This window comes from Xiphophorus couchianus, chromosome 2, assembly GCF_001444195.1.
Source record: "Xiphophorus couchianus chromosome 2, X_couchianus-1.0, whole genome shotgun sequence".
Lineage (NCBI taxonomy): Eukaryota > Metazoa > Chordata > Actinopteri > Cyprinodontiformes > Poeciliidae > Xiphophorus > Xiphophorus couchianus.
Window position 1 is genome coordinate 27,754,472 of NC_040229.1, and position 27,575 is coordinate 27,782,046.

The 27,575-nt window shown below is 40.4% G+C and overlaps 1 protein-coding gene across 3 annotated transcripts in view; it reads left to right on the top strand.

The window, feature by feature from the left end:
- LOC114150585 (transcription factor SOX-6-like) overlaps positions 1 to 27,575 on the top strand; it is a 145,379-nt gene that overhangs the window by 3,064 nt on the left and 114,740 nt on the right. For 2 of the 3 annotated variants that reach the window (XM_028027109.1, XM_028027087.1), the window contains exon 2: positions 18,714 to 18,784. The exons of the other annotated variant lie outside the window; for it this stretch is intronic. The gene's annotated coding sequence lies outside the window, so the exon portion shown is untranslated. The remainder of the gene's footprint in view (positions 1 to 18,713; positions 18,785 to 27,575) is intronic. 3 annotated transcript variants of the gene reach the window in all.

The window sequence follows — 27,575 nt, forward strand, 5'->3', positions numbered from 1 at the left end:
AAGGGTTATTAGGGGCAGTAGCCCAGGGCGGCAATTATTGGGGGGGGGGGAGGTACATAATTTGTATGTGCATTTACAAACATTGCACCTCATGTTAAAGTCATGGGGTATTTGTTTTAATTAATTTAAAATGGCATTTTATTAATATAAGCTATACTCAAATATTTGAAAATTATCTTATTTTTTGACTCATACAGACATTTTAAACTAACCAATTTGTACCTACAGTTGTCTAAGGCCTACCTAATCATCTGTACTCTGCATGAGTAAAAGATGATGCTTTTATTTTTTATTTTTTCTGAGATAGGGCACCAAAAGTGGCTCCTGCCCAGTGGCCATAATTTTCCTGAATCCGGCGCTGTTATGGATCTTATACATTACTGTGTGTCATGATATTTTGTGGTATTCTTGTGATGGCGATAACTATTATCTTTACTACTTCTTAAGGAGAACAGCAATCATAGACACTCAAATACTAATAATATGTTTCTTTAGGACAACTGTCACCCAAAGAAGTGATTTGTGTCACTATTAAACTCCACACAGTAACTGAATCTAATCATATATTTTTAAATGTATTGAAATTTATTGATGCTTTCATTCAACAAACAGTGGAGAAAGCTATAAAAATAACAATGCAGGCCGTTTTGGGGTATTTGAAGATCGTTAATTTGAATTTATTGTGAAAGCGGTAAATGAAAATGATCTTATCATGAATTTATCGCGATAAGTAATGAACGATATGATAAACGCGATGATAAAGGTGGATGAGCAGAACTGTCCTATAAGCAGGATTTCTTTTTCTATGAATATGAGATTTTTAAGTATGATTTAAACACTGTTCACTGATCTACTAATTTATTTATTTATTATGGCATAGTAATAAAAATCTCATTCAATCAATTGTGTCAATTGATAAATAATAGCTGATTGTATCAAATCAAATATTACTCAAAAGTTCATTTATTCCAGAAACCTTTATCACCAATTGAAGCACATTATATAGATTAACTCCAGATAGACGAATGTTTGAAAGACTCTTATTATTAATTATGACAATTTTCTATTGACTTTAAAAATTTCAATATTACATCAACCAATTAAAATAAGCTGTTTTTATAAACAGAAGTATGATCTTAATAAAAAGTATGTTTAATGTTTAATGCCTGTTGAAAGGCTGGTTTTAAAGGGAACGTCTTACTAAATGAATGTGACTGCAGATATATTTCATATTGAAGAACCAAAATTGACTTTCTTTCTTTTTTTTTTTTAACGGTTTCAGGGTTAAAACTTTTGAGTTTAATACAACTCAGTGTGAGTCTAAATAACTTGTTTTCTATATTTCTAAATGATATCTCATTTCCAAAGATGCGTCACTCTCAGTCTAAACATAAATGAATCATGAAAAAAATGCCTTCCTGCTGTAGAGGGCTACATCCAGAAAGTTTCCATAAGGGGATTCGTATGGGACTTGTGAAGCTCAATAAGTTATCAAATGCAAATTAAAAAACAAAAACATTTGGAAGAGATTTGACGTTAAAATGCCTGATTTGTTGCTTTCAAATGTTTCTAAGATCTTAATGATTTACTTAGTTTCCTTTTTGTATTGAAATCCTTTCAAACAAAAAGGATTTTTGAAGATAACATCTCAGTCTCCGGGCCTTCGTTTCATCACCAGGTCTGATTTCACACTGCATTTCCTGATTCACGATCTCCCGTTGTGACAGCCTGGAAACGCACATGGAGCCACCTTTAAATCGGCCAGAAATGTTCAGGAACGGGATTCATTTGCTCCGGCGTGAAACCCCCCCCCCAAAAACAACAAAAAAGTGTTGTTGCTTTGTTTTGTTTTTTTCTGAATGGATTTCATTTCGCCGGAATGATCCGTTGGAACGCAGAGCGGCTCTCGGGTTGCGGTCGGGGAGGAAGAGCGAGAGACCGCCCCACTCCCCTCCTCCGCCCCCGTATCGCCGCGATGGAGACTACCTGACTCGATGAGTCGTTTTTGTCGTTTTATTTCTCCTCCCTCCATCCAGCTGCACCGTGTTGCGGGTTTAAGCGCTTCCAGATGTTTTTTTCTTTCTTTTTCTTCTTTTTTTTTTTGCCGAAGATGTCATTCAACTTCATCGCTTTAAGCCTGTGGCCTCGATCCGGAGAGCCTTAATTATTTGTTGTCGGGGCTCTTTGAGAGAGACACCGGCCCCCCCACTTACCCTCCACACACACCCCAGCCCTCTCAGAAATTGGACATGTGTTGTACAAACACAAATTAAACATTTAGCCCTAAGTATTTCTTCCCCGGGATCCTAAAGTGCATATTAGTCAGCCTATACTTATCTCCGGCCCCAACGGCACACCCAAATTGCAGTGCTGCTGCTGAAGAAGAAGAAGAAGAAGGCTCCGGGGGCCCCCGGAGAACGAGCGCTCGGAGCACGCTGGCGGATACCCCCGTCTGTGCTTTTTTTGTTGTTTTTTTTCAACCACAAAAGCCGTTGTAGGTGTGTGTGAGGACTTTCACGTCTTTTGTGTTTTCTTCGTTGACGGAGGAACGCGTGACGTCCCTCTACGCGGACACACTGCTCCATGCCCCGCTTTTTTTCCCCCTCCATGGTGGAGGGGGGAAAAAAAAAAAAAAGACACATTTAGGCCCCAAAACCCCTCTCTTCCCCCACACTTCTTCTCTTTTTATTTTGGTGTGTTTTGGTTGTGAATTTATTTTTGCAGCACCTGCCTCCTCCCTACTGTCCCGAGTCCAAAGAATGAAACACTTTTGAGTTCCTCGCTTGTCTCACACTTGTTCATCCGTCTTTCACCTTTGACCTTCCTTCCCCTCTTCCTTGGGTAAAGGGGTGTGTGTGTGTGTGTGTGTGTGTGTGCGTGCAATAAATGCATCGTTGACGTCAGCCAACAGCAAAATTTGAGAACCATGAGTAAAATTGGCATGTTTTCATGCCATCCGTGCAAAATTTAAAGCGAACAGGATCTCCTGAAACATTTTTGATTAATCTTTAAAAAAAAAAAAAACAACAACCAAAAATCAGTGCTGTGTATTAGAGATATATTAGATATGCGATATTAATATCTGTATCAGTCCGAATATTGAAAAAATTCTATGTCAGACATCGTTGATGAAGATGTGGCCGATCCATGGGGCAGATCTAGTCAGTCCAATTCTATGCTTTGTGCTCTGAGTGACGTCATGCTTGATTATTTATGACTTTTATATTTAGAATTCCTAATTGCATTTCTGAACCATTTGAAAGAAGCTTTGTTGCAGTTTATTTAAACATTTTTTTTTTTTATGTTTCAGTTTCTTTAATATTTATTTTCATTGGCTGTTCTACTCCTAACTGCACTGACTGAACAGATGAAATTTGTTTTTACATGTATGACTGAGCTTGTGAAGCTCTTGGTGTATTTAAGTGTGTTGTACTTAAATACAGCACACAGTGCAGAGTCACCAAATAAATGTGCAATTCAGTGCATTTATGTCCGTGTTTAAAAAAAAGGAAAGAAATATTTTGTCAGTTCAGCTCCGTTTCTCTGTATCAATTCAACATCGGCTGATATTGATAACCTCAAATATCTGTATCAATATAGGAATTGAAAAAAAATTGATTGGTTCATTCCTACTATACATAGAATTTATTATTATTTTGTTGTAGCGACGATTGTAGAAATGTAGAGTGAACAATTTAGTTGGAGCTTTTCGGAGGAGAATATAGAGTACGACAAGAAAAACAGGCAGGGGCGTACACAGACATTTTGGGGGCCAGGTGCTCATGTGGAATTAAAGGGCACCTTGTTTGGCACATGGCTGATGTAGCCGTGTGAAATATAGCAATGCAGAATATGGACATTTAAAGAATTGGCTATAATTCTGCTTGTAGATGATGTAATATGACAGAAATTATTTGAGAGCTAAGATTCATGAGATTAACTACAAACCTTTGAGAAATGAGAAAAATGATGTTGAGCAGAATTACAAATATGTGGAGCACTGGTAATCTAGACTTTTAATTCTAGAAATGGTAGCTTTGGCCACACACTCCCTTTGTGTACATTACAAATGTGTGCAAAACTTTGTCAATATTGCGCTATTGTCGAAAAAACACAATTTCACAATTGCAGTGTCTCCATTAAATAACAACATGTAAATAAGTTTGTTCACACAATAAGTCATTTGAAAACATGACTCGTATCATCCTCCAACTACTTGCTGTCGTCTTCTTCTTCGTGGTTTGCGCCAGCGGCACCATCTGGTTGTTGATCACGTGACTCATAAAAAAGTGTTTCTATTGCAGTTTTGCGAAATAAACCAATTTTGATACAACAAAAAAACCCCACCTCATCCAAAATTGCCTTGTCTCCATTAATCAAATTTATTTTTGAAATGGTAAATTGTGCAATCATTTGGTCAATGGAAACGCAGATAGTGTGGGAAAAAAAAAAAAAAAATTCAGAAGGGCACTATTTTTTTGTCCACAGGAAAAAGGAGTGGGTGCTCTAGTGTCTGTGTCCATCCCTGCTAACAGGCTAATATTAGCAGCTTAATGAAATCATGCTGTTCTCTGCTTGCTATCTGCAGTTTCAAAACACAGTTACCGTCACAGAAACGATAACGGGAGCCCTTTTATTTTTCACGCCGTTATCGGTCGCGTTTTTCAGAAGCTGGAATGTTTCTAAACTGTCAAATTAGTTTTTCTTCTGCAGGAAGGGAAGATGAGTGAAATAGAAGAGGCTGACCACCTGTGGAATCAAAGATAATAGGCGTCTGCAGCGTTACCATTTGGCTGAAGGTGGAAAAAAGATAACACAACATTCTCTAGTATTCCGTTAAATTGGGCTTGATTTGGTTCCCAGATCCAACTTCAGATGTAAAATAATCTCCACATAAATAGTCAGTTTGTTTCATATCTGCTAAACTTTCTTCTGAAAATGGCTGAGGATGTTTAAGAACCACAGTGCCGCAGCGTTGGACTGTTCATAACCACATCTGTGCATTTTAAAATCAGAGGGAAATCAAGACTGCTTTTAGCACAAACCGGTTCATTTCATTTTCTAATTTTGCAATAATCTGGAATCATTTGTTTACAATGCCGTTTTTGTGCTCCAGTAGATTTTCACTCGGCACTAAAGGATCCTGCAGCTCGGAGTGGAAAAACTCCTCTTGCTCTGCACCGATGTGCAGCGCAGAGATCTAGGTTGGTTTCTCCTGTTTGGTGCCGGAGAAACTAACCCAATAACTGAAGTAGCAGGACAAAGGAAAATTCCTCTAATTTGGTTTAAGCGCTTTTAGACAAAGAGACAATTCTTTGCAAAAAACAACAAAGGGATCTGTGTTTGTGCTAAATATTTTTAAATGATTCCTTTCTGTATTAGAAGTGAAAATGTGATGGAGGACTATTGAATGACATTTCTAAATGCTGATGAATTCCTCATATAGCACTTAAAACAGTGGAAACATAATTTAGCTTACATTCTCTATTTTGTAGTTTTTGAAGAAAAAAAAGAAAGCCATTTATAGCAGACATAAATGCATAAAAAAAGTACATATTTGCTCAACAGATTTTAAAAATGCAATCAGTTCCTTTCAATGATAAAAAAATAATGACATTTCTATCTGTGTGAATAGTACATTTTACCATAATTTCACCTATTTTTTTTTCACCAAACACTCATGAAGCGTTTTGAAAAAAAAAATAAAAAAATCTGATCCTTCTTTAATTCTCAAATGTTGCATTTAGAAGTGATTACCTTGATAAGTTCCTACTCATCACTGCTTACACATGCAAATCTAATCTATTGCTTCTTTGCTTAAGTTCATCTAAAAGAGCAGAATTCTGGCTCTGCTGTGTGTCCTTTACTCCCATGCAGGGCCGGATCTAGAAGAATAAGGGCCCCTGGGCTGGATCACAGAGGAAATATCTTATTATTTTTTTCCAAATTAGAGATCATTACATTAGCTGGTATGAATTGTTGGATGGTTGGTATAGAGTTTATTCCACTTTCATAAAATTCCAGTTTGTTTGCCTAGCAAGTCTGGTTCGTTTGGGGCGGTGTGAACACATAATCGAACTCTGGTCCGCCTACAGACCTAGCTCTCGGTTCTGTTGCAGTGAACTCTGGCGCGATTCAAATGCATATTTCAGTGCCAAGCGAACCGCAGACCGCTCCTAAAGCAGGAAGCCAACTATAGCGCAGGGAATTCTGGGTAAATACAACCAATACAAACATGCATGTTTACTGCCAGCGGGAGAAATGGCTTTTGGCCTTTTGCCAAAGAAAAAACAGAAATTCTACAACCGCTAAAATCTGACGATTCTCCAACTTTGTTTACATTTCGTGAAGTATTTAGGCCGTAGTACTTGCCTAAATACTACAGCAAGTATTTAGTTTTCAGAGGCAACTTCCTCTGAAAAAGGAAGTTGCCTTTTTCAGAGGTTCCATGGCGTTTCCTTCAGTGGTTCTTGGTGCAGCCCTTTTGAGGAGGTGAACAGGCGGTTAAAAGGGTTTGATGTCGTGAAAGCGAACTGCAGCAGCCAAGTGTGAAAATATCCTAAAACATCTGGCAGACGGATCAATGTTGGTCCCAAAAAGATGCTAATTTTCAAATATGAGTGTAGATTAAATTAATAAAAAAAATAAAAAAATTTAAATTGATTTTGTGACTTTAATATGAGGTGCAGTGTTTGTAAAACATGCAAAAATTTTAAAACAGTTTTTTTAGGGTTCCCTAAAACGTGGCGCCCTGGGCTACTGCCCATTTTTTGGGTTCTTTTTGTTGCATAAAATCCTAGAATTGATGAAGTGTGCAATTCTATCATTGAAAGAGATTGTATCTAATGTATAAAAGGATTGTAATCTTCAGCAGAGGCAAATACCAGAACTAAACATGAACGATGGAGTCGTAGAAAAAAAAAAAAGAGTCCGTCACTTCCCGAATATTAACATCATAAATTGCAGGCCTAAAGTGCTGTGGTCAGCCTGTTTGACTCCAGTCAATCACGGGGCTGACTCTTTTATTTGTTTCTTTATTTTAATTTCTACCAAGACTAGAAAGTGACCAGGTGACTGACACAACTGCTCCAGGGAGCCTTTCGTTGTCAGTCAGCAGCTGTGGACTGCAAACGCAGCAGCGGCGGTGACGGATCCTTAAGCGACCGCTCTCCTCCTGGTGAATTTACAGAAATACGAGGACGTTTTTTTTTAACACCTCTTTCTTCCTTTTCTTGCCGAGTCGCCCTAAAATCATTCAGATAGTCGTAATTTAAGCTCTAAGCTCAATTAGATATGGCTTTTTTACAACCAATAAGCAGCTACACAGACATTAGCGTGAAAGCTAACAGCATTAGCTTTAAAAAATGGACAACAACTGGATGATTTGAGGTATTTAAATAACTAAATGGACAACACAAGCTCTTGTACCGCTGCTTGTTTTAGTCTGAAATATCATGTGACCCGTGTGTCTGTATTGTCTTATTCAGTCTGAGTCAACATGTTTTTTATTGTTCAGAAATAAAAAACATAACTTTGTGCTTACGAAGGACATTGTTTGGGGTGGGGAAAATAAAACAAGATTATGCCCGATCACCTTGAGAAAAAATTATGATTTATGTTCAAGATATTTCTCAAAATGTATCAGAAATGATTTAAACGGTTTGAAAAGACTCTGTGGCCACAGCAGTTCTTAAATTACGTAATGCGTCTTGTCAATATTGAAAAGTGGGCGTTAGCAAACATCTCGCGGATAATGTGGCGTTGTTAAAAAAACAAACGGGTGGGGTTCGATAGAGAAGAGAATATGGACACCTGAAAGTTTTCACAATTGACTAAAAGTGTTGAAGATACACCAGCTCTCTTTTCTTAGTCAGCCAGGCCGCTTGCATCTGTATTGTCACGATATATCAACCCCACCCCTGTGGCACGCCCTGTAGGTTAAAACAAACAATAGAAATTATTTGCTCTAGCTCTCGATGAGCACTTTATAAGCTGATCTGAGGTGATAATACCCGTGAATCAGATACTGTAGCAGCTGTTGCGTTTAAAGTCTGCAGGGATACTTGATGTTTAAGGTCATTTAAACTTCCAAGCCATAGTAAATCCATTCTTTTCAACAGAAAGCCTTTCTGTCCTGCTGAGCTTTTCTGGAATCATTTGGACGCTGTGCTTTAGCTGGGTCAATACAGGAAAAGCATGGTGGATTGGGAAAAAGCCCCACTCCACGAGGCAATCTTCCACTTATTTAGTTTACTTAAAATTTCTGACCATAAAGCCTCAGTCAACTTAAATTTTGAAATTTCAAAATTTAATGTTTTAAGTTTTAGTAACTGATTATATTTTTGTAATCAGTTTTAATTATTATTTTAAAAAATAAGGGGTATCAGAGTCAATGGGAATAAGTGGAAATATATATATATCATATTTCAGACTTGCATTTGTAAAAAAAACAACCCCCCCCCCCAAAAAAAACAATGATATTTTGGCATAAAATTTCAGTAAAATAAATTTTTTGGTTGTAATATGACAAAATGTAAAAAAAAAAAAAAAAAAAAAAAAGGAAAGAAAATCCAAGAAAACCTTTTAAAAGCATCCAGAGACATTTGGCATAAAATGCAAAGCCACATTGCCCCAAAACTCAACATGTCACTTCCTGTTGTCTAAAACTCTCTACATGCTGAAAACCTTCAACCTTCTGCTCACCCTGACGGCATCAGAACAGGGTTGTTTTATTTCCCATTTTTATTTCCAGTGAAGCAGTTCCGTAGCGAGATCAGAACCGGCTCCATGGTGCTGTTTACTGATTGCTGGAATGAACTTCAAAAAAACATGCTAAGATAAAATTGATTGTTTTCATAAACAATGTTTACTTTCTCCTCCCAGAAATCAGCAATAATACGGCAAGTATTTAGCTCTGAACAAAAGTCTTAGGCCATCCCTCATTTATTTTTTCTGTTTAGTTTCCCAGAAGCTAATTGTCCTTGTATCCTTGTAAACCTCTGATCTGACTCAAAGGATGAGCCGGTGTCATGTCTTTCTATGAAACCACTTAGCAAAAAGCATTTCAAAATGTAATCTTTAGATGTTTTGCTACAAGCAGTTCACCACTTCAACCAACTGCTTCCTCTTCTTCTTTAGGCCGTTTGATTAATTAAATAGTACTCTAGCATCAGCAAGGCAATTTGTAATTGTTCTGTAACTTTGCATGAGTGCAGACGCATCTGGCAGGTTTAAAGTTCCAAAGCAAACCAGCCGTAAACGACCCAGATGGGTCACAGGGCTGTCAGAAGAAGCCTGGCTAACCGTCCGTTGACAGTGGTTCGGCGTAGTAGGGCGTGGTCGCTGTATTTTCGGTGCGAGTCCTCAGAAACGATCCTGTGGTGAAGTGGAGACGGCCGGGGATGACACGGCCCCCGCCCGCCCAGCAGAAGCCCTGATACAATTGGTCGTCCGCCAGCTTGTCCACGCGGGGCGTCGCCATGGCGTCTTGGCCATAAAGCGGCCTCTAGTCGATGTCATCGTTATGATCGGTGGCGAGGGAGAAAAGGCAGATGTGGAGGAAATAAAAGCGAGGTGGGCCCAGAGTAGAAACGTAGCAGCAGCGCGACGCTATGAGAGCCGCACATCGGATTTGTGCCGTGTGTCCTGAGATGCCGCTGACAGAACACACACCTCACCCCCCCCCACACCGTCCTGCTTACTTTACATGTGGCACAGTGCAGAACGGCCATGTTTGTCACTCTGTGATGAGGGAGGGGGTGCCACTGGCTCGAGTGTCCAGCTGACTGGACTCGGACCTCAGGTTTCGGCCTTCTGACATTTACCCCGCAACGTCTCACTGACAAAAGTACACTTGGGTGTGAGCGTTTCACATAGTCTCATGTGAGTTGTAGACTGTAGTTATTGTGATTTTGCTGCGTTTGTCTATCACTTTATTGATCCCAAAGAGAAATTAAATGTAACTCATATTAGTCAAGATTCTTCAGAGTTGTTGTAGATGCTGATGGCTGTAGGGACGAAGAATCTCCTGCAGCAGTCTCTGTTCCAGCCTCTGACTGAAGTCTCTGTTGTATGAAAGTCTCATGAAGACGATATTCAAAACTTCTTAAAATTAATAGTGCATCATTGTGAAGTCGGAGGAAATATTCATCACAGGTGAATACATTTGAATTCAGCCTGACACTACTCTGATGCCCCTAAATGAAATCCTGAACAACCTAATTAATAAACAGTGTCCACCTGTGTGTAGTTTAGGCGTAGTCCACACGTAACTGGATACCTGGGACAAAGGAAGCATTTTTGTTTTTATATACGTTTGGGCTAAAAACGATTATTTATGAAAACTCCAACCAAAGTAGAGATTTGAGAAAACTCTGTGTTTGCGTGTACATGGGAAAACGGAGATTTACATCTCTGCATTTACATCTCTGATTTACATCTATGCATTTACAGTCTGTGACAAATAATGCACCAATGTATCCATCGTCTTGCTTGATATTTTATCAACTTTATTTTCGAACATGGTATTTTAAAGGATCTCAGTTAAACAGGAAGTTAAACGTTGTTTTGAAGCAGTCTGATTGGCTGGCAAAGGTTTTAGCTTTGCGCTCCACTGCCCCCTACGTGTTTGGAGTGTTTAAAACAACACTCAGGGGTGTATTTGTTCTGGTTTGTGTGAATGAAAACTTTTCTGAAACCGATCTTGTGTGTATGATATATATGTATATATATATAGAGAGAGATTTTTTTTTAACAGTGTGGTGGCAATATACTATTACCGTCCTCACCTTAAAATATAACTGGCATCATGATGATAATGATAAGATCATGATAAGGGGATGTTTTGTCTTGAGCAGGTCAGGCTCCATATTAAGGAGAAAAACAGTTACGTCGTTGAGTCTACAACGGTTTAACGTTGGAATCGGGTCGGTCCCTCGACGGTTCTTTAAGAGGTAATTCATCCGTCTCAGCTTACGGCTGGTGTGTAGCCAAATAAAATGGCCCTCTGCCACCGTGTTCGAAGTCCGTGGTTCCTGCCGGTGCAGGAAAGGGGGGAGAGAAAAAACTGCCGCCTCAGCATGCCGCTCGATCTCAAGAAGCTCATACCGGGTCTCCCCTGTTAAGTAAGGGAACATATTTAGACCAGTCTGTGATGTCAGTTGTTATTGCTGGAGGCCCGCTATAGGAAAACAAAAAAAAAATCTCATTTACCTTTGTAAAGCACTTTGGTGAAAAGCAGCTTATTCCATAAAGACACTATTGTGATTGGTGCTGTGTGTGTATGCGTGTGTGTTTAGGTGTCGCTGCTCCAACCTCCCTACCTTGAGGACTTCACATGTGCGTTCTTTACATCTCAAGTCACAGTGGTTTCCGTACCTGTTTGTTCCCGCTCTGTACAAACAGAGTGAAGAGGTGGCTTTTTGTGGCTGGAATTTATGAATGACAGCCGCTATTGTAGTCACACTGAACGATTACACATTTCTGTGGCGTGCCACTCTTTGATTTTTTTTTTCTTCCATATTCTTTTGGAGCAGTGAAACTCCACAACTTACTGGAGGACAAGGTGAGACATTAAAGGGCGAAGCAAGAGGGATTTGCGTTTTCTTAAAAAAATGTTTATTTATTTGAAGCAAGCAAAAGGAAATAAAAAAAAAAAAAATCACGTCGATTTTAATCATTTGAAAATGCTAGAAGCATATTAAAGACTTTTTTCACATGCCTACCTGCAATTTGTTGTCTTCTAACCAGCTAATTTTACTGGGAATGTCTTATTTGCTTAGTGAATGAATTCTTCTTTGAATATCTATTAAAATCTCTGGAAACATAGTAACAAAATAAGAACAGAAAAAGGTCACTGCCAGCCAAACATGCTGAGGGACTCAATTTTGATTTCAAATCGGTGCATTTTTCTCAGATTTTCCTTTTGTTTAGTTGTGAATTTTCCACTGACAGGACTTGGAAAAGCAGCGAGTGTAAAGAAACGAGAAAATCCCGGCTTCATAAGAATTGATTGCGTCAAACTCAACGTCATAGCGTAGTGAAATATGAACGTCAAAAAATATATCACTGTGGACGCAGAGTGATGCGGAGGAATTAGAAATGGCAGCAGAAACATCTGTTGGATTTAACAAAGAATAAGTCGTGTTCAGACATTGGGGCTGAAAGACAAAAGTAAGAAAAAAGAAGTCTTAAATAAAACAAGTGATATTTATCAGCGGTGTACATGTTTTTTTTCTTTTCCAGTTGTCCTTTTTAAATCATTCGTGCCGACCACCTTCTTCATCTCAACAAGTCTCCCCTCGTGTTCGGCCTCTCCGTGTTTCACCGAGCAGCAGATTTGTGCTCCGTCCTCTAAATCATTTCCCTCTCTCGCAAATTGCTCCCCGCTGGAATATTGGCCTGACAGCCGTTTTTTTTTTTTTTTTTCTCCTTCCTTCGGCATCCCCCAGTGGACTCATTTACATTTATGCACGCAGCAATTAATTACAGGCTGGCGCTGGCCTTGTAAATTAAAGAATGGGACGTGGAGGAAGGCGCGGAGGGGAGCGAGGTCCCCCCTTATTAATTGCCCCCCGACAGTTGAAGCCTTGTTGGGGTTGCGACCGGGTTGACTTTCGACCCCGGAAAAGCTAAGCGAGAGAGTCGGTGCTTCTTCCTTGCCTCTGATTTCAATTCGCCGTATCTGAGCGAAGATGTTCGTTTGTACCCGTTGTCTTATTTTTCTCTGCACTCTTTTTATTTATTTATTTATTTTTTTCACAGACTGGCCCCCACGCCGCTTTGCAACCTTTCTTGGCAGCCGTAGGTCATCGTTTCGTCGTTCCTCGTGTTTGTCTCGAACAAAATACCCCCCCCCACCACCCCTCTCATATTTCTGGAGGTCTTTAATTTCAATACTTATGGAGTTTTATTCTACTTCTTCTTTTTTTCTATAGGCCCAAGAGTCAGGCAGGCAACTTCTCACGGTATTGGCCTTTTCATCGCAAAGACGCTCCAACTTTTTTCCAGCGCCTTCCTTCACAAGGCCTTCCTTTCTTCTCTGTCACGCAGTGATGTGTTTGTGCATACCTCACTCGTTCGACAAAAGAAGGGAGAGATCCTATTCACTTTTTTTGCCTTTGACATTCACCTCTTGTTTTTACAATCTTTTCCAAGGCGTGCTGTTTATACAGTGGAACAGGCTTTGTCTTGAAGGAGTCGGACAATGGCGAGCAGCAGAATGTAATCTCTTAAGGGTAGCGAGTGGAGTCGTGAGGTTTAGATGTATGTGCCGCCACTTGCCCCTTTCGTCCCTCTCACCCCTCATCCCGTTTCCACCCTTCGCTTTAGCAATATTTTATGTTCACAGCAACTTGGGAGAGAATACATATTGTCACTTCAGCTTCCGCAGTGTCCATCCCTCCCCTCTTCGCCGCCCCGGTTGTTTGCGAAGGGAAAGTAAAAGTGTTTCATTCATTCAAACTCCCTCTCGTCTGATCCCTCTGTTTAAAAGCCCTCTATAGCAGTTTGAACAAGCCTCTTTCATACTTTCAACAAGGTCTTTTTTTTTTTTACTGGATGTAATCAGGAGACATTATGGTCTGACTCATTTCTTGACGATAAAACAATTAGCAAGCTTAAAATGTCAATTTAAATGAAAACTTGTGATGGTAAGCTTTTTTTTTTACTATTGTATTTTGAGCGTCCCTCAGACGGGACGTTAAACACACTTTCTGTTAACACATACAGTATGTCAACTGATGTAGCTTGCTTATCCTTTATCTGACCAGAAAGGAACTCACTGAAATCAAAAACTTCACGTTTTCAGTAGTGCCATGGAGCCGCAATGACAGTCAGATTGTTTGCCAAACCAAGATTTAGACGTGAAGCAATTTCAAAAGTTTTCATTTTTAACTCCAGCTAAGACAAGTTGGCAGCAGGGCCACTATTTCACCGTCTGCGTGATCGGACATTATGATGACTTCTTTGTTCTGCTACAGCTGGAATTATGACGTGGAAACTTGGAGAGCAGCGAGTTGGGTCACCAGTAAGGCTGCTGTGCTCATACAACAGAGTGACAGTTAAATTAGGTCTTTTGGTGTTTTATATCACATCTCGTCATGTAACATCTTTGAAAAAAAAGATGTTTTATAAATGTGGACTGTGGATGCTGACATTCATTGTAGGGCTGTCTTTTTTGCTGCAATACGGTTAGCTTTGGGCTGCACAGTGGCGCAGTTGGTAGTACTGTTGCCTTGCAGCAAGAAGGTCCTGGGTTCGATTCCCGGCCGGGGTCTTTCTGCATGGAGTTTGCGTGTTCTCCCTGTGCATGCGTGGGTTCTCTCCGGGTACTCCGGCTTCCTCCCATAGTCCAAAAACTTGACTGTCGGGTCAATTGGTTTCTCTAAATTCTCCCTAGGTGTGAGTGTGTGTGTGCATGGTTGTTTGTCCTGTATGTCTCTGTGTTGCCCTGCGACAGACTGGCGACCTGTCCAGGGTGTACCCCGCCTCCCGCCTGGAACGTAGCTGGAGAGGCACCAGCAACCCTCCCGACCCCATTAGGGACAAGGGTGAACAGAAAATGGATGGATGGATGGACGGTTAGCTTTGTGGTGCTATTTTAGGCTTCTCCTTTTCCAGTCTGCCATGAGATTGTGTTTTGAAGCAAGATCGAAACCCCAGTTCCATCGCTGTTTGTGGACGTTGCTTGTGTGTCAGATTTACGAGTGTGCCAAACACAAAAATTTCGGCTCAAGATTTTAGTATGCAAAAAAATGGACTGGTAACGTTAAAATTAACGCGTTTAGCTCAGTAGTGACAGTCCCTAGCTTTTAGCTACACTAGCTAGCTTGTTCAGCTAGTTAACAGAACTGACCAAGAGGAAGTAAACAAAAACAAAACACTGTATTAACATTTCCTCATTCATACTTGTAAAATCTGCATATAACTCCTAGATATCTTTCCCAGGAAGCAATTTTGCTCCTACATTCTTGCACTCTTTGGTTTGTGTTCAGATTTTTTTAATCAGCACCAGTGAACAAAGTCTTCAACAGGTGTCAGAATCAAATTTTATGCCCTAATGTGACCTATAAGGGTGTGTAGTGGTTGTATCTGGGCTTTTAGCCCCCTATCAGCAGCAAAACTTGACCAACAGTACCAACACCCAATCAAAAAAACAAAAACAACCAAAAAGCCTCTGATAGCGTTAAAAATCCTTGTGGTCGCCACTCCCAGTTTGAATTTCTGGTGAATTGACAGAAGTATAAAGTTTATTGGCGGAAAGATTGGGTTTGATTTGTTGGTGCAGAACCGCAGTAAATAATTTTTTTTTTCCTCCGGGTTCTCTTAAAACAAGTTTATGAGCTATTTCTTTACCAATATGTCCTTGGCATTTAGGCTGTTACTCTTCAAGAACTGAAACAAACAAGAAATCAAATAAGCAACTGATAGATGTGCAGCGCAAATTGTCTCCAAAATGTCTCTGTTGGAAAATAATACATTTTAGAAACTCATTTTTGCGAAACGCTAATGTCTTCAAAGTTGGCGGGGTATGAGGTTTGGTTAAAAAAAAAGAAAGTAAAAAAAAAAATCAGAAGCCTGTGCAATAAAAGACAGTTTCATGGTGTGAAATGTGTAACCGTTTATTGGAAGTGTGTTGCTTGCTTACGGGCCCCCTCAGAGAGAGGGAGAGAGACAGAAAGAGAAAAAGAAAAAAAAACTGAGCTAAATAATATTTGATGTTCGACGCTACCAGCGGCCATCTGAGAGACGGCACATGCTATAAGCTCATCATTTATGGGTCAAGTGAAGCTCATTTTGGTTTAATTGGCCATATGATTATTTGGAAATGCTGAACGTGGCAGCGCCGAGTCGCATGCTGCGGCGCGCTTATTGAGATAGCTTCTGTCTGATAGAGTTCCATTGTTCTTACCCCAGAGTGTCTCCATCTGCACAAGTGGCCCTGACAGCTGCAACAGGATGACATTTGGGGCTATGCATATTTGGTTGTTTCACTGTGTGCATTCATTGTTCGGGTGCAGACCCTGCTGTGAACAAACAACAGTTTATCGTCACCTCACCTGTACCATCTGTCATCCCACCACGTCACATCGTGGCCTTTCTAAAAGACGATTCTCTGTTCTACATTGTTACCAGTTTTTACCCACCCTTAGCAAAAAGCAGTTCATTCTAGTGTACTACAAGCATACTTAATTTATGCTTAAAATGAGGCAGTTTACTTGAAGTTAAGTTTACTTGATAAGTTTAAGAATAGTATAATGTCTTGATCCAAGTACAGAATGAGGTTAAGCCATTGACTCATGCTACATTTACTATGGCAGAGTAAGTTTTTCACTTCACACATTTGTCTTGATGTATTATCTGTTATAAACTTGCATGTTCAAGATTGCTTATGGAGTTTAAAAGTTTACAGTAAGTAGTATGTGTGCTGAGTTTCATTACCTCTACACACCAGAAACATGGAAACATTTGACTTGACTTTATTAATCAAGTTCTAATTCCTTTCATAAGCATACTTGTGGCATACTTTAAATATACTTAATTAAACTAAAATGTAAACCACAAGTGTATACCTAGTACACTATTATTGTACATAGATGAGTGTACTTGTATCCTTGAATGCATAACCTGATAAACTTAAAATGACCTCATAACAAGATGCTTAAAGTAAACTTTTTATAGTCTGGTTCGTTTGGGGAGGTGTGAATGCACAAATGAACTCTGGTCCGCCTATAAACCTACGTCTCTGTTAGGTCATAGTGAAGTCTCAAATGCGTATGTGAAAGCCAAGAGTACCAAAACCAGGAAGTGGACAGGGAATTCTGGTTTAAACACAACCAGAAGTGTAGTGTTTACATTTTTTGAAGAAGGAAGTTGCATTCAGTGTTTTCTGCTGAGGTTTTTTGTGTCATTTCCTGCAAGGGTTATTGGTGCAGCGCCACTAGAGATGTGCAGGGGAACAGGTTGCTCAAAGGTTTTTGGTTCCATTGACACAGTGCAGTGTGAAACCGAACCGCACCAATATCAAATATAATAAATGTTGCAACTTTGGTCCCCATCCTAACCAAATCTACCAAACTATCAGGTGTGAAAACACCATTGAAACCTTCGTCCATTTTTCATGCACATCCCAAAAATTGACAAAGAACCTAAAGTCACAAACCCTAAAACTTAAACCCCCGCTGATACTTCTCCTTACCTGCAGCTCGTACCCAAGTACTGACAGTTTTTATGGATCCAAGTTTATACTTAAATGCTCAAACATTTGGCTATTACACAAGCTTCCATTGAATTATTATTAACCAGGTATGTATGTTTTGAGGCAGCCAGCTGTCTCTCTGATTACCCAGCATTCCCCAGGTGTTGGACCTGCTATCTGCAGACGAGCGGGCGTGAAATGGAGGGGAAAGAGAGGAACTGGTTCAGCAGTCGCATGAAACGTGTTCAGACGGGTCAGCGGGAGCTGCGGAGTGTGAACTGGGATCTGGCTAATCCGTCCCAAAGTCAGCCGATTGCAAGAGACTTTTGAATCTTTGAATTCAGTCGGACATAAACAAAAAGGAGCTGTGTCTTAAACTTGTGTGTTGCAGACTTGGGTATATATTGGGTTTTTTTTGCAGATGATTTATCATTATTATCTGCTTCTTTGTGCACGCTTAATAGTGCCCTGAGAGAAAAAAAATGCAAGAAAAAATCATTTGGTCGACTATGGACATGAATAAAAGATCATACATGCCCAGAGTTTGCTTTTTTCTTTATTGTTCTCAATTAGCCTCAAATTTTGGAATCAAAGGCGTTTGTATTGCCCTTTTTGCACAGCTTAGATGCCGCATTTAGGAGCCGTCATGATGCCAAGTTCTGTTGGAGCAAGTATTGCTTTCTTTTTTCCACTACATGAAGTTCCTCGTTATCTTGTTCACCTCTGTATTTCTTAAATTACTGACCTCCCACTATCAATTAAGGCTATCTTCCATCCTTCTTCAATTTGGGATCACTCTTCTCTGCCACGGCCGCCCGTTCCGTGTCGCGGTGCTTTCAAAGAACCTTGTTGGCTGTTTTGACCTCTTTGATGTTATTTGTTTTCTGTGACCGCCTGCTTGCGGCGTGAGCGTGCGAGACCAAATTGAGGCCGACGCCAGATCAAACCACCCAATCAAAGTGGTTTGTTCAGGCCGGGCCGCTGAAGAACAGAGAGCTGTCCGAACGAGACCTTTTATTTTTTAACTTACTTTCACTGGAATTTGTTCTTAAAGGTAAACATCAGGCATCGCTTACGGCGTTAAGAAGGATTGCGGCCAATTTCTTACAACTTCAAAGGGGCGTACAAAAATCCCGTTGTTTGTTAGACCTTGCGTGGTATAAAAGTATGTGATGCTGTTTGTTCAATGAAAGCGATGTGAAGGAAACACACTGATCCTCTCTTTGCTCCGCTGTGAACTTCACACTGGTCCTCTGTTCGGTCTTGAACATCGACCGCAAAGGCCTCAGGTGGGCTGAAAGTTTTTCCACTTTTGAGTTTGTAGACTTTATCAGAGCTCAGTTTGTAGGTCACCAGTGTGAAATAATGGCTAGTGTGTAGAATCTCATGGCTTTCCTTCGTCATCATTTAGGTGAATGCATACCCTGCGAGGGAACTCTGTGATGACAAAGGACAGACCTTTTGATGTGTGACGCTTGAGTCACTGCGTTAAAATGCCGTTTTCTCTGTTTTTCAGGCAACGTTCATGCGTTTTAAAGTCGACCACAAGTGAGACGAGGGTGTTGGAGCTGAAAGTCTCTTATCTCTGTAAGTTCTCCCCAAACTGTTTCCTCTGTCCATCTTCCTTCCCAGCTTTTCCGTGACACTGTTTGGTACTTTGGACAAGCTTTCAATTTCCAAATGATTTTGGCTATGTTCTTTCAAGTCAGATTTTTTAGTGCAGCTTTTGTGTCTCTGTGTGTGCGTGTTTAGGATCTTTTCTGGCATAGTCACTAACTTTCTCAAGACTGATGTTCCTTGTGAGGAGCACAGCTTGTTCTTAATGTAATGGAAGATATGTTTTACAAATGGAGCAGCGGAAATTAATGATAGTTAATACAATGTCTGTCTTTACTCTTGACTTTTTTTGGACCTTTTCTCACTTACCTTCTTAAAAGGGACGCATTTGTTTTTGTGCTAGAAAAGACAAGTGTGTTTTTTGTTGTTGTTGTTGTTGACTTATCTTTCAGAAACCACTTACTGTATTTTTGTTTGTTGTGCATGAGGCTCCACGTCTGCTTTTCAAAGATGTACAGATGTACAGTTTTGACGTGCGAGTGTAAACGTTGAGAAGCTGAAGCCCCGAATGAAACCTGAAACTTCATTTGGAAAGGAGCTCAAAGTTGAACTGAGCAGACTAAAATTTCATTATCTAAGAATCATTTTGTGCAAAGATGTAATGAACATGTTTTGTTTAGCCCATGGGCCTATCCTAACACAAACAAAGAAACTACACTAAATGGAAGTCAATAAAGTCTCCTGCTGCAGTGAACAATTTGTAGTCCATTTAACAAAACCTTAGCACACCCGTGCATGTCCTCTGCAGTTTTTGTCCCCTCCCACCACTACGGCCACTGTCTCATACTAAACGCTATTGATTTGTCTCACAGCGAATGTAGCGCGCCACTTTGAGCAGTGTTCTCCTCTGAGCGCCCTCAATAGCTGCTTTCGCTTTAGTGAAGAAAGGGGTCTTTTTTTTTTTTTTAAAGGCTCTCGCAGGCATCACTCCAGGAACCTTTCAGCACTGGGACCCTACAGTTTGCCTTTTAATGGACTTTCTCTCTGTAAGCAATAAAGATTATATCTGGAGTCAAATAGTGCTGTCGGTAACACTAGCCTAAATGAAGCCAATCCCGACGGTTTCAGCAGGGTCGGGGAACACTGGAAATCTTCTGATGGGGAGAGGTTGGAGGAAAGAGTGATCTGGCCATCTGGCTAATCCCCCTCCGTGTTTAAGAATACTTATTAAGGCACTCTCTGGTGGCCCTTGAGTCGTGTCACGGCTAGGTCAGCAAGTGTTCTGTTTGATTCTTCCTGGCATCTCAGAATCGGAGGGCAGCAAATATCCGGGTGCAATACTACCTTGAATTCTGCTGCTTTAGAGGGAGGCTCATCTTCAAAGAGAATTTGCCATCTATGTAGTCTCATAATCTGGGGTTGCAAGATCTGGAGATTGGACCAGACTATTGAGGCATAAAATCTTTTACACCCTAAAACTACAGCCAACTGACTGACTAGATGAACAGTTCATGCCTGTGCAAAAGGACGTGACTTATTTGGTGCGTCACATTTGTTCTTGTTTGTTTCTATGAGCTGAACGTCAAAAATGAGAAGCAGTTGTCTATGAATTGCTGGTATAGCTTCCGTCTACAGTCTTTAGGCAGTGTTCAGAGTCTTCGGTGGAGTATTTGAGTGCTCCTTTAGAGATGGGGTGAAGAGTTGCTGCTCTGAAAAGGAGTCAGTTTGGGTGTTTGAGTAGGATACCTTGCCCTGAAGGTTTTTCTACCAGGAGGAGACTCAGGATTTTTTTTAGGGAAAAGTGTATTTCTTCTGGTTTGGGACATCTTGGGATGAATCAGAGTAACTGGGTAGAGAAATGTATTAGTTTCCCTCTTAAATCTCACCCCCAACACCCGATCTCTGTTCAAAACATGGGTGTCAATGTCGTAAAATCTTTGAGAGGTTAGTACTTAAAGCTGCAGTATGTAACTTTTATAAAAATTGTTTTGTCCACATTTGTTCAAACTGTCACCATGTTGTCAGTATGTTTTGAGACATATTATTTTCTCCATCTCCTCCCTGAGCTACTGTTGCTATCTAAAGAAATGCACCGCTCCTGACCAAAACCAACCAATCAGATCCAGGAGGTGGGTCTTAGCACTGTCAGTCATCCTCATGTACTCGCTGCTAAATGTGCTAATGGTGGAGAAACAACTCTGCTAGCTCCAGCAGAGCAGGGGAGGAGGGGTGGGTGAACAACACACGGAGAGTGATTGGCAGCGTAAAGACACGCCCTCTGACTCTGATTGGTTGTTTCTAGTTAGCACTGGGCAAAGGCAGAAAAGCTGTTTTTTCACAGATTATCTGTCTCATACCATAATGTCACAACATAGTGACAGTTTTAACAAATATGTAAAAAAATATATTTGTAGTGTGTAGTGTCACTACACACTACAAATTTCGGCTCTTAAAGCTGCAGTGTCACTACACACTATGGCTTTAAGAGCTTGAACTTGAAGAAAACCTGCATTTAAAATTCTGGGAAAACATGAAAAACTGCAGAACAAAGTAACTTAATTCTATCAATCTCACTTAACTGCATCAGTTCTTCTAGCAAACTTGAAATTGTACTAACATGCCTTTTTTAAAAAAATGTGATTACTGTTAGAACAGTAATCACATTTTCATACCATAAAAAACAGGTTAGAGGAGGGAGTGAATTCTCCTAACAAAATTACAGTCTTGATGTTGTGACAGAAACAATTTATGGTGTCTTTGTTTTGGGGGTGTTTGAAATGGAAAAAAAAACGGTGCCACGCGATGGAGAATTAGCACAATTAGAGACCGCACTTACTGTGGTATTCGTCACTTCATAAAATCTGAAGCAAGTTCACAATGTGCTTATCTTCAGACGGTGGAGAGTCAGAGCTTAATTTGTGTCTCAAAAGGAGGTTTAATGATGAAAAAGAAAAATAAGATCAAATCCCGATCTAAGGCTAAATGCTTCTTAAATGGATCAGTAGCTTTGTATTTACTGACCTGGATTTCAATACGAGAATCGTCCTAATTCCGAAAATCTGTAGAAACCAGCTGATGCTTGTAAAATCAGAGCCCTTATTTAACTAACTGAACTAATGGCACATGTGTGAGGAGTTAAAAACATAAACAGATAGCTAGCGGTTGTTGAGATAGCTTGAAAGCTAATTAGTTAATAAGCTAATGAACTCACTGAGGTTGCCTGTTTGGCTTCCCCAAAACAATTTCCTTGTTTTTCTTTCTTTCTGCTTCATCTTTGTATGTGAACTTCACTTTGCTCCAATTAGTAATGTAACACAATTTAGTGTTGTTTCTCTGCAGTTAGCTGTGTGTTTACTGTCATTTTCAGGCCAGCTAGGTTTCACATGGCCAGTCAGTTTACATACACTCATTATGAATGATGAATGCTATCATTTTAGTAATTTTGTTCAACCGTCTTCGAGTTTATAATAATTAAATTCAAAAATACATTGTTAATCCCAGAAAAAAATGAAATGTAACTCATATTGCAAAATTTTCTTCAAAGGAGTTATTGTTGATTCTAATGGCTGTGTGACCTCCTCCTGTAGCAGTCTGTATTACAGGTATTTTTGATGAAGCCTCTGACTGAAGACACTGTTGTTGTATGACAGTCTCATGAAGAGGATGCTAGCGGTTATCCGTAATGTTCTTCATTTTTACATTAAATCCTTTGCTTCGTCATCTCTAGAGGTTCCACAGTCGTCCCTGGAACAAAACCAAAACAGAACCAGCCTTCTTTATTAGGTCGTTGAGTTAAGTCTCTGGTTGTGATGCTGCTGCCCAATCAGATGACGGCAAAAGCGATGACACTCAACAAGCTTCCTTAAGAAGTACAACCTGTTCTGTTGCTTCTTTTAGATGATGTCACTGTTGAGTCTCCAGTCCAGTCTGTTGTCCCTATGAACTCCAAGGTATTTATAATATTCATCCACCTCTTCTTCTTCTCCCGTGATGGAAATGGTGTTTGATTTAACCCTATTTCTCCTGTAATCTACAATCTTTGTTTACATTCAAGATGAGGTGATTGTTCCCACACCATGACACAAAGCGGTCCACCAGCTTTCTGTACTCAGCCTCTTGTGCATCTCTGATACAACCGACAACTGCAGAGTCATCCGAGTATTTCTGTAGATGACAGAAGTCAGACTTGTGCTGGAAACCTGAAGTGTAGAGAGTGAAAAGGAATGGTGAGCGTGCAGTGCCCTGTGGTGCTCTTGTGTTGCTGACCACCTGGTTAGACGCACTGTCCTTCAGTCTCACAAACTGTGGTCTGTTTGTGAGGTAGTCATAGATCCAGGTGATTGGTGAGGACTCCACCTGTGTCTTCTGGAGTTTCTCACAAAGCAGATCAGGCTGAATTGTGTTAAATGCAGTGGAAAAATCAAAGAACATGATCCTCTCAGTGCTGCCTGCTTTGTCCAGATGACAGTGAGTTTGTTGAAGCAGGTGTATAATGGCATCTTCAACTCTAACTTCAGGACCTTCATAATATGGGATGTCAGGGCAACGGGTCTGTAGTCATTAATCAGTGATGGGTGAGTTTCCTTTGGTAATGGAACCAGGCAGGAAGTCTTCCATAATAACCAAACCTTCTCTTGGGTCAAACTAAGGTTGAAGAGGTGTTGCATAGGACTTTGGCGCTGACATGCAGCCTTGTTCCGCTTCAGTCTCTCCAATGGCTTAGTCATCTGACTAGATACAGAAAGATGTCGAGTGGAGGCAAAGGGAGCAGCAGCATCTCCTGATTTGGTTGAAGACAAATCTGTGGAACCAGAAGAGTCCATGACAGAGGTGGAAAATAAAACTTCTGAGGTGTGACAGGAAAGCTGGGAGTCAGAGGAGGATGGGATGTCTGTTTGGATGGGGACAGGAGAGTAGGCTGTTGAGCTTGTTCCTGAACTAAATCTGTTGAAGAATGAATTTAGTACATTTGCTCTATCTAGAGTTTCATCTGTCCAAATGTTCTTGTGCTTGAAACTTGTGATCTTCTTCATCCCTGGTATAATTCCTCCGCAGTTGGCTCTTTCTGTACGCTTCCCTGCTGTCTCAAATTTTGACTTTGAACTACTTCTTAAAATTCCCTGACTTTAGTCATCATAGTTCCTGGGTGAATTTTGAACATCCTAATCAATTTCTTTTTGTCATAAGTGATAGGTTGGGTCAGATGAGTAAAGTCTTTATAGAAATGGGTGAACCAAACAAGAACCAGAACCACGTTTGGTTCTGGGGATGCAGAACCAGATCCAGCACCGTTTTGGATCATCTGCAGATTTTTTTGTTTTTTCGGCAGACCTGTGAGGACACTGTTGAAGTTATCAGCGTGACTAATGATAAACTCATGGATGCTATTGTCTAGGTCTTGCTGGGTCATTAGTCCTTTAATCCTGAAAAAGTTTTTCATGTGATAGAAGTCTGATTTTGTAACCGACTTTATATGTCTTTGAATGTTCGGGCCTGAGTCCATCACTACGCCCAGATTGAAGCCTGATAAGTAGTTGTAGCTGTAATAAAGATAATAACTTCAGTGTGTAGTTTCTTTGCAACTTGCTGAGGAACATTTGTCCAAATCTTCTTGAGGTTTTGGATTTATACATTTGAGCTGCTAAGTGTCATTTTAAACCTGTGTGGATTATACAAAATCCACAATTAACTCAAATTTGTGCATCCAACTCTTGCTTTCAAAAGCCATTAAAGTTGTAAGTTGTGTAATTGTTCCACCCTAAGAAAGTTGAAAAGTTAAAGATATTTAAAGCCCCAAACCCAAGCAGATATTGAGTGTGTATAACCGGTACAAATGGAAAAAAAATAAACCACGTTTGTGAGTTATATATTTAGTTCTACAGCAGATACCATTAAGTTTTCTTTTTTTAATTATTTAGTAAGTTTGGGGATGCGGTGGGGGTAGTTCTGAAGTTCGGTGACGTGCTGTGGCGAAGCAGCAGATTATATGTTTTGTGTTATGGATTTGGTGGTTTGTCAGGCTGTGTCGGTACCAGCTTATTTGTGTGTATCCTTACATGCATGCTGGTGTTTTGCTCTCTCATGCCACATCAGTATCTCATCTGAGGCCCATCTGGTTCACTTAAGAGGCCAGTGGAGCTGCAGTGGCGAGGGAGGCCGGGTCCGATCAGGGCTGGGCAGGGCCGTGCTGGGCCCGGCGGCAGTACCTCTTCGCTCACACAGGAGCCAGTGGTGCGAGGCCCTCTGCCAGTAACAGTATAGATCAACCCTCGCGGCTTCCAAACCACCCAAGCTCATACCCACTTTCTCTCTTCTATTGCCCTTGAAACGAGGTCTGCTCTAAATATTATCTCCCCCTGCGCTCTCCTACCTCTGTTTATCCCGGAGTCGGCAGAGACGAGAAGAGAAGCCGTGGGGCTGAGTCACTTTTTCCCCCCTTCTCCGCTTCTCTCCCTCTGCTCTCCTCGCCAAAACCGCAGGCAGCGGCAGCGGCTTCCTGGAGATGAGCGCCTTTTGTCTGTTCTGAGACTACTGCGGCTTTGGGCAGATCCTCCTCTGGTGAGGTAATGCGAGGTTCGGATGAGCGGGACAAGTCGGAAAATAAAAGGTGCAAAGCGAGCGGAGCTTTGGAACAGATCGATATTTTAACCTTTTTGAGCGTTTTCTCTCAAAAGCATACGCGCTTTCCGTCTTTCCTTCTAATGTTTGCGCACATTCACAGCTCTGTCTAGGTGGTCCGATCTGCTGAGTAGCTCCACTGCAGGCCCTATGTGAGTCAGGTCCTTTCACACAGCAGAATCTAGTTTGTGGTACAATTTTCCATTATCAAGAGGTAATTGGAAGCATTTCTACAAAGAAGTCACTTTTTCGATGATGCCTGCTTCAATTGCAATTAAATCTCAAAGTGAGGATCCTGTTTTGGTAATTAACCAGTCAATCCTGGATGTTGCGATGCTTTATTGTGATTGTTGTGACCTGAGATTACTGATTTTTTTTTTGTGGCACCTTTTTCAAAACTTTGCGGTCAAAGTTGCAATTTTTTAAAGCTTTATTCTTTTTTGATGAAAAAGGTTTAAATTGCTGCACATAATAAAGATTTCTTTTAAATATGTGTAAAGTAACACTGGCTGCGTTTCCATTACAAATATGCTCAAATGCTGTCAATATTCCACTAAGGTCGAAACCCCACCCACACAATTTTGCAATTGCTGTGTTTCCAAAAATACAAAATATAATTAAAACCATAAGTGCGTTATTTTGTTCATGCAATAAGACGTTAAAAAACATCCCACGGAATCATCCTCCAATTACTTCCTGTTGTCGTCTTCTTTGTGGTTTTTGCCAGCAGCAACATCCAGGTGTTGATCATGTGATTCGTGTGATCCGGACAAATGTTTCTGTTGCAGTTTTGCGAAATGAACCGATTTTGATACAGCCAAAAAAAACTACTTTTTATCAAAAAACAAGAGTTTTTTCAAAAAAATTTCTGTTTTCATTGAGCAAATTTATTGACGGAATGTCAAATTGCATAATTATATTGTCAATAGAAATGCAACTTCTGTATAGAAATTTAAGAGGATTGGGTTTGTTCCTGGCATCAACTAATGAGCAAGCAATATAAAATGGGTAACAATAACATTTGTATTCTATATTAACAAGCTTAATATGACATACTAGAGATGGAGGAACTAGTCAGAAAACATGGAAAACGTTAAGGTGATTGGTCATATTTGTGGCAAAGTCGCAGCTTCCTGGAGGGACTGATTAACTTACTGTTTTTCACCTGCTGTTTGATCATAAACGCATAACAAGTTTTAAAGGTTTTATGTGAATTTTTTTCTTTATTCATGTCAGAGTGGGCCGTAAAAAAAAAAGAAGAAAAAGTTCGACCCAGCTTGTGAATATGCGTGTGAACGTGATGAATTTATGAGCTCTTGTTTCATTTTCTTCATCGACGACAACTGTTATCTGCTCAGACCTCAGGCCTCCCGTGGAGGAATGCCGCCGCACTCGTGGACATTCCGGATAATTGCTTCCTGTCATGGTTCAAGGAGGTCAGAGGGCAGGGTCAGTCTCAGCTGTTCCATCAGGGGCTTCAGAGAATGCCACCTGGCCCTTGGGCCGCAGTGATCCAGCATATAATGGAGAGCAAACAATATGCCTCTTCACCTTTTCTACATTCTTCAACATGCTGTAGCTGGAAGAGGCGTCCTCACCAGCTGTTAGGCTCATCTTAACGCTTCGTTTAAGCCTCTTTGCTCCCCGGCTCCCTCGCTCTAATTTGTTCATTTATGTCAGAATTGAACATGCTCATATAAGATGTATCAAGCTGAAACACGATCACCAGCATCGTTTTAATGCGTAGCTCGACCCTGAGAAATACTGGAGCGTTGTACACGTTGGCTCAGGTGGATTGCAGTCAGTTGTCGACGGCTAAAATGTTTGCTGAAGATGATTTAGTAGATCAAAGAGCCACTGACTAGACACATTTTTAGTTTTTTTCTCCCAATAAATAAAGCTACTTATTAAAATACTTTTAATGAATACAATTTTGAACACCTCATTTAGGTCCAAATGATGAGATGTTTGACTTGGAAAGATTTTGATTTATTGAAAAGAATATGTGGATTTTAAGATATGATTTTTAAAGTACATATAATTGCTGTCTTTCTTTTTAGTCTTTAACCACAGTCAGTGAGATGTTTTTCTGCCTTGTGTTGGACTTCATCATTTCAATATCATTAGACGAAGCATCCAGATACTACTATGTTGTTCTTGTTAGACCAGTCATGTCGAGTTACCAGCCACTCACTTCAAATGA